This window comes from Bubalus bubalis, chromosome 3, assembly GCF_019923935.1.
Source record: "Bubalus bubalis isolate 160015118507 breed Murrah chromosome 3, NDDB_SH_1, whole genome shotgun sequence".
In the NCBI taxonomy this organism is placed as follows: Eukaryota; Metazoa; Chordata; class Mammalia; order Artiodactyla; family Bovidae; genus Bubalus; species Bubalus bubalis.
In genome coordinates, this window is record NC_059159.1 from 26607117 (window position 1) to 26616755 (window position 9639).

Below are 9639 nucleotides of genomic sequence, written 5' to 3' on the forward strand. Positions count from 1 at the left end.
CCCCCCGCGCCCCGAGCCTCGGTCTTTCTCTGGCTCTGCCCGAGCGGCGGCTGCCGGAGACCAAGCGGCTGCCCTTCTCGCCGCCGCCGCTGGGGGACTGGCATCTCTGGGTCCTAAAGGGATCGGATTTCCGGGACCGGAGCCTGTGAGCCCTCCCCTTCCCCTCCGCCCCAGTGTATACTCCTCCCCTACCGGCCCTCGCTATAGCCTTCCACTGACCCCAGAGGTTGGCCGGTCTTCTTCAACACTTCCATCCCAGCCTCTGACTGTAGCTTTCCACAACATATATAACCTCACCCCCCATTAAATATTAAGTGTGTTAGTCGCTCAGTCGTGTCGACTTTTTGCGACCCCATGGACTGTAGCCCACCAGGCTCCTCTGTCCATGGAATTCTCCAGGCAAGGATACTGGAGTGCTTTGCCATTTCCTCCTCCAGGGAATCTTCCTGACCCAGGGATTGAACCCCGGGCCCCTGCACTGCACGGAGATTCTTTTCCGTCTGAGCTACCAGGGAAGCCCTCCACTAAATATTGGTGGAAGGCAGTCCAACCACTCAGTGGTCTCAGTGTGGCCCTCCTCTACTCTGGGTGTGGAGGGGGAATAGTGGGGGAGGAACAAAGGATCATTTTCTTCAAGGTTCTTGGAGTTGCCTAGTTTGAACTTTTTTAAAATTCGGATTTCTGGATCCTCCCCCAGACTTTGTGAAGCGGTATCTCAGAGGCTGGCCTTGGAATCTGCATTTGAACAATAGGGACTATTTAAGGTGTGAAACTTTGGCCCAATGTTGCTGGTCTCGTGGTGGAGGAGAAAGGGGAAGAAAGGAATGGTCCTCATCACCCAGGTGGCCGCCTGAAGCTGGCTTTTGCCCTCTGGAATTCTGAAGATGGTATGCTATCAAGTGCCTCTCCTGAGCCCAGGTTGGAAATGAGGGGTGGAATCCCTATCTTCAGGGCCTTTCTAGGGCACTCCTGCCTCTCAAACAGGAAGAAGGAGTTTTGAAGGAGGAATTCTGGAGGCCCGGGGCCCGAGTTTCACCAGTGAGAGCTCTAGCTTTTATCTCTCATCTAAAGGATTCTGGCCACAGTGTGCAAGTGTGAATGTAGGGAGGGAGGGGGAAGGGTGGCAGTGACATCTGCGTCCGCTGACCTGGCAGCTGTTTTGATACTCTCCTCAACCCCCCATACATAACAAAGGGCTTGGGATTGCCCTGTACCCGTGCTCAGGGCCTGGGAGTGAAGGTCCACCCTCTTGGCCATGACAGATCCAGATGCGCAGCCTCACTCCACAGATCCCAGAAAATAATGAACATTGTGGACCCTAGGACCCAGAGAACACCACAGGCACAAAGCCTCCCCCCACTCCCAGCTGCTTCCTGCATCTCGGGCCTTCCTGCAGCCTCTGCCTCCTCCCCCTCCCTCTTCCCTTCCATCCTCTTCCTCTTCTTTCCGATCTCCCACTACCCGCCCCCCTTGCCTAGAAGGGCTGTTCAAAGGAATTCTCTCATTCCTCCACCGTCGGGATGTGTGTGGGTTTTGTGGGATATAAACTGGGTAGCACGTGCAAAAGCTCGTGGGGGATGGGACGTCGGACGCCTCCTGGGAACCCTGAATATTGGGACAGGGAGGGGCCAGGAGCCACAGGACTGATCTTGAGGCTGGCAATCCTGAGGCTAAGGGAGAGGGAAGATTTGGGCTCTGAGCAGGAGCTTCAGTGACTTGGGTTTCCAAGCTCAAGTCTGGGACTTGCCCCTCCCCACCTACAGGCCCCGCCCCCAATCTCATTATGAAAGTTGGGTGAGACAGAAGTCTCACTAGTTGAGGGTTTGGGCAGTGTCCTCAAAAGCACTTGTGTGGATTGAGGGAGGGCTCAGGCCCCAGGCTATTCTGCCCAGAATCTCCCACACCCTTTGATGAGTCATTCAAACTGATCCCAGCCCAAGGGGTCTGTGCCCACGCTTCTGGCCAGGTGGGGAAGCCAGCTTCTAAGGATGCGAGGAGGAGCTAAGAACCAACTATCAGGCCCAGCGGACACCCCACCCCCCAGCTCCAGCCCCCAACAACATCTCCAGCAGCAGCTTGGGTTGAACTCTAATTGTTGGGATGCTTGGGTCTCCCTTGTCCTGAGACTTCCAAGAGTAAAACCCCTTTAAGTACTTTGGGATGCAGGAGGATTGGAGCCAGCCCAGAGCTCAGATGACTGAGGCTAAGGAGAGGGGATCATTATTTCCTGGGCTCCCAGTTAGCTAGTGACCATTCCCCTCCCCCCCCCCCCCACCCCACCCCAGCCAGGATTCCCAAAGAAGCTTTTATGAAGCAATGAGTGCTTTAGCTTGTCCTTCCCTGGGGTCAGGCGCCAGGCAGGCTAGCCTGTGAGAGGGGTGGGGAATGGGGTGTTATCTTCTCCACCCATCCCAGCCTGCCTGAGGCAGTAATCACACCTGCAGAAAGGGGAGGGTGAGGAGAACGGTTACTTTGGGAAGGGTTACGCCCAAACTGAAGGGTTTGAACCTAATTTTCATTCCTCAGGCTGAGATCCTCACTCAGCTCCCAGAGTAATTTAACCATTCTTTCTCTCTCCTTTATCCTTTGTGTGGTTGCCTGGTAGTCTTCTAACCCTTCCTTAGCTCTGTTGTGAAATAGAATAGAATGAATGGTTCCCAAAGCTGGCCCAAGAGCCAGGTTGCCAGAGTTCAAATCCTGGATCCACTACTTACTAGCTGTGTGACCTTGGACAAATCACTTAGCTTTTCTGTGCTCAGTAAGGGTAAACTGAAGTGAAAGTGGATGGAACACAGAAGATAGGGTGTGTGCCTTTTCCAACTGTTGCTAAAAAGCCTGGAGACTTCTTTAGGGGGAGATAATTTGAACCCAAACTTCCTCCAGATAAAGCCCCTCCTTATTTTCCCACCTACCCTCAAATTTGAGGAGGGCCTTCTAAGACTGTTCCTTGAGGCTTGCATTTTAAACACCAGGTGTTAACTGCAAAGACAGGTGAGGAAGGCAGAGAGAGAACTGATTTGTGATAAATAAATCTGGAGGTCTTAATGCCCTGGACTCCTGGGGTGGGCGAGCCAAGGTTGCCTTCTCTTTCCAGCCCTGGGGTCTTGAGATTCGACCTAGGAAAGTGGTATTTCCATGGCTAGGGTCACCTGAGCAAAGGCTGCCTAGACCCTGCTCTTTGGTCATTTTGTGGTGAGCCAGTGGCCCCTGTTCCAACCCCTCTGCTTTTGTCCTCCTCTGCCAGAGCTTTGGGCTAATTTGAGGATGCTGGAAAGGCTTGCCTGTGAGTACATTTTACATACAGGAGAGCTCAAATCCAGGATGTCAGTGTTGATGGGGCTTTAGTGGCTCTTGGCTGACCTCTTCCCAGGGGGAATGAAGAAGGCTGAGACATGAAGTGGGAAATGACTTTCCAGTTTTGGAGGAAAGAGACAGAAGTTTATAAGGTCTGAACTAAGCCCTGTGATGTCGCTCAGTCGTGTCCGACTCTTTGCGACCCCATGGACTATAGCCTACCAGGCAAGAGTAATGCAGTGGTTTGCCATTTCTTTCTCCAGGGGATCTTTCTGACCCAGGGATGGAACCTGGGTCCCCCGCATTGTAGGGAGATACTTTACCCTCTGAGCTACATGCCCTAGCATGAACTAAGCCCTAGCTCCATCCATTTAGAATCCGCCTCCAGAGCAGGAAACTTTAGTTGATCCCTGGGTTGGGAAGATCCCCTGGAGAAGGGAATGGCTATCCATTCCAGTATTCCTGCCTGGAGAATTCCATGGACAGGGGAGCCTGGTGGGCTATAGTCCATGGGGTCGCAGAGAATTGAACACAACTGAGTGACTAACACTTTTCCACCCACTTGCTGAGCGACCTTGGTTGGGCTAGTTGTTTTACTCCCTAAGCCTCAGTTTCATCAGATTGTCCAGATTTGAATGTCTGAACTTGGTGTGTTGGCTGTTATTGATTACATGGCTATCCAACATGTCAGGGTATGTGTATACATGTGTAGGGGTGTGTGGCTGAAAAGAGGCATCAATATTTGCATTTCTACCTGTGTCTCCACGGGACTGTGGGGCCTCTCGTTTCCCTTTAAGGTCTATTATATGAGATTCTGAAATATAAGCACACCTTGTCTCCAAATCTTTTGGGATCATCCCTGGAGTGAAGGTGACTTTGCTTCTCTACCTCCCAAAGGGTTTTTCATTCCTGCCTCTTAGTGTCTCAAGGCCCCCAGTGCCCCTGCAGAGAGAGGGATTCTTTGAGGTTCTCCCACAGTTGGGAGACTGCCTTGCCTGGGTCCCTCTGCTCGGCCCCCTCTTTCTTTCATTCACCCTCCACTCTTTGTTCTAGTGTCACTTGGAAAGTTCAGATACATCTTTGAGATTTAGGAAGGAGACCTAGAAGGAGGAGTCAGGCTGTGTGTGTGTGTGTGTGTGTGTGTGTGTTGGGGGCAGGGAAAGGATAGGACAGAGGAAAGATTTCTCCAAATCATCAGTTGCTTTAAAAAAAAAGGCTATATTTAGCCAGGCTTAGAGGGCTTGTAAATATGTATTTTGTAAAGCAGACAGCCATAGCTATGGGAACTCGAGAGATATGCAAGGAAGTCAAAGGAAAAAAAAAAAACGGAAAGATTGAGCAATGTTATTTTGTCATCAGCAGATTCGAAGAACTCTTTTTTTTCCTGCCTGCTCCAAGTGCTATTATTACACATTCCCGGGTTTTGATGTTGGCTTCTATTTTTCATGTGCTGTCTGGATCTGCAGTGGGTGCCTGGGAAAGAGGTTGGCTCTCAAAAGGCATCTTCCTGTCAGCCTTTGCCTCACCTGCCCAGGGTCAAGGGAGAGCAGATACTGGCCCTGCCAGCTTCCCTGCCAACTGACTCCACCAGGCTCAGTGGGCTGCATGTGCCTAGCCCAGGTGCCCTCTGCAAGAGGAGCTCAGCTCTAAGGCTCCATGCTAAACCCCTTGCACTTCAGGTGGCCTTGACAGTGAGGACTGGGGTGGCAAATCTTGCCATTTCAGGGCAGTTCTACTTTAGAGAACTCTCTGTTCTGAGAGAGAAAAGAATTTACACACCTACATTTTTACTTTTAGTTTGAAAAATTTCTTTCAAAATAAGAAAAGTTCAGGGAGTTTCTTGGCAGTCCAGTGGTTAGGATGTGGTGCTTTCAACTGCTGTTGGCCTGGATTCGATCCCTGCTAGGGGCCAAAAAAGAAAAAGAATCACATAACAAACAATTAAAAAAAAAAAATTTGGCTGAGGCAGGTCTTCGTTACTTTTTCGTGTGGGGTTTCTCTAGTTGGGGTGAGTGGGGTGGGCGGTGGGGGGTGAGAGGGTTACTCTTCATTGGGATGCACGGGCTTCTCATTGGGGTGGCTTCTCTTGTTGTGGAGGATAGGCTCTAGGCACAGGGGCCTTGGTAGTTGCGGCACGTGGGCCTGGCAGCTGCGGCTCCTGGGCTCTAGAGAGCAGGTTCAGTAGTTGTGGCACTCAGGCTTAGTTGCTCTGAAGCATGTGGAATCTTCCTGGACCAGGAATCAAACCCATGTCCCCTGCATTGGCAGGCGGATTCTTATTCACTGCTCCACCAACTGCTGCTGCTGCTGCTGAGTCACTTCAGTTGTGTCTAACTCTTTGTGACCCCATGGACTATAGCCTGCCAGGCTCCTCTGTCCAGGGGATTCTCCAGGCAAGAATACTGAAATGGGTGGCCATTTCCTTCTCCATGGGATCTTCCTGACCCAGGGATCGAACCCATATCTGTCTTGTCTCTTGCATTGGCAGGTGGGTTCTTTACCACTAGTGCCACTTGGGAAGCCCCCAGGAAGTCCACAAACAGAATTTATTTATAGGTACCAGCAGAGACTTCCCTGGTGGTCCAGTGATTCAGACACTGCACTCCCAAAGTAGGGGGTACTGGTTGGGAAAATAAGATCCCTCGTCGCAGGAAGTGGCCAAAAGGAAACAAAACAAAACAAAAAATCCTGCTGTATTGTGTCATTTTTGCTGCAGTGTCTTTCAAATAAAAGAACAGAACATGAGAATTAGCTGAAACCCCTTTCTCTGGCTCCCTAGTCCCACTGCCAACTCTACCCACTCTCAAAAATTTGGAATGCATCCTTTATGGTCCAGAATTTTTAAATTACCATTTTAATTGTCGGATATACATAAAATAAAAATCACTATTTTAACCGTTTTAAGTGTACTGTTCACAGGTATGACGTACATTCGCATTGTTAGGCAACCATCACCATTTTCCATTTCCAGAACTTTATCCTTTTCCCAACTGAAACTCTTATCTACTAAACAGTAACTCCCCAGGCCCCCACCCCCAAGTCCCTGGCAACCACCATTCTACTTCCTGTCTCTGAACTAACTACTCTAGGTACATCATATATAATCTATATTATAGATGGAATCATATGATATTTGTCCTTTTGTGACTGGTTTCAAATAGCATAATGTCCTCAAGATTCACCCACGTTGTAACATATGTCAGAATTTCCTTCCCTTTTAAGTCTAGCCCATAATTTCATTTTTTCCCATATATTTAAGTATTCATAAAGCAGCATATAATAATGCTTTCTGTATTATTAAGATGTATATAAGACCATCATGCTGTGTGTATAATTTGTGTCTTTTTTTCACTTGAGGTGCTTTTCACAATGGAGCCACATCGATATATGTGGCTTTGGTTCATTGATTTTAACTTCTGTTTACTATTTCATCATATGAACAAGCCACAGCTTATTTATCAGTTCCTCTACTGATGGGCTTTTGAGTTGTTTCTGGTTTTCTGTTATAAGCAGGGCTGTAATGAGCATCCTTATGCTCATCTGAACCCATCTCTGGAGCATACACCGCGGAGCAGGAAGCCAGGGCTGCAGGCGCAGTGTCACCTAGGCCGGCACTGCTAAGCTGTTCTGTAGCCAGTTTATGCTCTTGCCACCAGCATTTGTATAAGGTGTCCTATCTGACCACATCCTTGCCAACATCTGCTTTTGTTAGACTTTCTATTTTTGCTAATCTGATGGGTGTGAAGTAGTATCTCATTTGAATTTGCATTCCTTGCCTCTGAGGCGGAGCATCTTACCATGCTCATTGGCCGTCTGGGTTTCTTCCAGGCAAATTGCTTACATCCACATCCTTTGCTACCCAGTGCAACTATTGATATAATTACAGAAAGTCCAGTTAGAAGTGGTTGAAGCAAAAAAAGGGAGTTATATTATCTCACATAACAAGGAGTCCTAGGTTTGGTTCATTCAGAGACTCAAGTGTGACATCAAAGAAGAGGTTCTCTCTTGCTTCCCAGACTGGCCCCCTTATGGTCCGAGATGGCTGCCTCTTCCCTGGGTGTCTCATGCAGACAACAATGTCCAGAAGCAAAAGAAATGATGCTCTCTTCTCAGTGTTTTTTTTTTCCAGAGTCCCACAAGAGATCTCCCTCTGGTCTCAGTGGACAGAACTGTATACATGTCTATATCTAAACCAATCACTAACCAGAGGAACTTTATCAGCATGGTCTCCTTAGACCAATCACTGTTCACTTGCTGGGGACGGGGAAAGTCCAACCTCATCCAAAGCCTAGACCCTTGACTTTTGAATCAGGAGTCTATTAGCTAGGAATAAGGAAAAGAATGTCATTTGGTGTGGCACTCAAAAGTTCTGTGTTTGCTTTATTGATGTGTAGGAGACCAATACCCAGATACTAACCTTTTATCTGCTGTCTGTACTACCAATATTATCATCTAGGCTGTTGCTTGTCTTTTGTTTATAATGTCATTTTCATAGAAGAAAGCTTTTTTTGTGTGTGTGATGTAGTGAAATTGATCTTTTATAAATTATGTCTCTCATCTAAGAAAACTTTTCTTCTCTGAGATTTCCTACATTTTCTGCTAATTATTTTAAAGTTTTGTCTTTCACTTTCAGATCTTTAATCCATCTGAAATTAATATTTATGGATGAAAAGTCAATTGTTACAACATTTTTTATTGAAATGTGTATTCTCGCTAAGTTGCAAGGCCACTGCCATCATAAATCACATTCCCACATATGCTTGGATCTGTTTCTGGGCACTCTATTCTATTGATCTCTTTGTCTGGCCCAGCAACAATACCACATTGTGTTAATTACTATCACTTTCAAATAAGTCTTCATTTCAGAATTGTCTAATCTCTTCTTGGTCCTCTTCTCTCCCATATGAATTTTAGAATCAGTTTGCCTAGCTCTCTGAAAAACCCTGTTGCAATATTTAGTGGGCTTGGATTGAATCAGCAGATTTTTATGGAGAGAACTGTCTTTGTGACATTGAAGTTTCTCATCCCTAAACTTAATATATCTCTCCATCGCTCAATTTAATCCTTTTGTAGCTGGTAGTTTTTATGGTTTTATAGCCTAGTTTTTCTTCATAAATGTCTTTTAATATATTTTCTAAGTTTTTTTTTTCTGGGTTCTGTACAATTTTAATTTTGTGTATGATTTCTTTCTAAAAAGATATTACAGTTTCTAATAAACATTGCTTAAGTATGGAAACACTGTTGAATTCTGTATTTTATTTGAATTTGGATGTTAAATTTTGTCCAGCAACCTGGCTGATCTCTCTGAGTAACTCGTGACAACATACCTATGGAATCTCTTGGGTTTTCCATATAAATAATCATACCATCCGCAAAAAAAAAAAAAGTCAGAGACTTTGTTTCCTTTCTTTTTTTTGTCCAAGGTTTAGGGTGAAAATACTAAAGTACAGCAGCAAGAGTCAAAAGTTTCCATGTGGTGTTGTGAAATTCATCCCAACTGTGGGCTGAGTGGCCTGCAGTTTGAACAGATTGCCGAAGTTCAAGAGCTTCAGCACTTCCTTAGTGTCAGAATCTACAATACTTCTGTGATCTCTCGAGCCAGGTCCCCAGGCCTCAGGCATGTAATTATCTCTCTCTCCTCCTGCAGCCTGATGGAGATACGTTTCACTGGAAGTCGTTGCCCTGGCACTTCTATTACTTCTCAGTGATGACCTCAGCTACCTTCGTCCTGGTTTTGGTGCGACTGGGGCCCATGTTGGCAAGTCCTTGGCAAGACAGTGAAATTTTGTTTACCTCCTAATCCTCTACAAGAGATGGCTTCTAAATCTCACCTCTCCCAGCTCTCAGGCTGTGCTAGGGGGCTGACCCTGGGCAGCTGTTGCCTTGCACTGTCAGTTATAAATAAATAAAAGCCCCCTTACTTCCTCCAGAGTTTTACAGGTTATAAAGCACTTTCACTTCCATTATCCCATCAATCCTTATTGCCCCCACTTTACAGAAAGGGAGTGTCTGAGTAGGACTCAGCTCCAAGTCCAGAGATCTAGCTGTGCAGATTACTGTGCTGTGGGAGCTCAGGCAGACCCTCTCCTTCTGTTATCTCCTCTGTAAGCTAAAATGTTTGGCCGGGGTGGCCTCTGGCCTCCTCAGATTCAAGATTGATAGCTTTGGGCGGTCAGGAGGCTCAAGGAACCCCTTTGAAGACAAGGTCACCGATAAAAGGCCGAGTGGGAGAGGGGTATTATGGGTACACTTAGGTCCTCAGGCTGGTTCCCCCAAATGTCGTGGGGGTGGGTAAAAATGGAATTGTCCTTTTAAGTCCGAGGAATGATATAGATGATGGGGAAG

At 47.1% G+C, this 9639-nt stretch overlaps 1 long non-coding RNA gene across 1 annotated transcript; it reads left to right on the plus strand.

Moving 5' to 3' along the window:
* Positions 1–158: 158 nt before the first annotated feature.
* LOC123332621 lies at positions 159–9225 on the plus strand. The gene is made up of 2 exons (XR_006549522.2): positions 159–887; positions 8942–9225. It is a non-coding gene; the product is annotated as an uncharacterized LOC123332621 (long non-coding RNA).
* Positions 9226–9639: the final 414 nt, after the last annotated feature.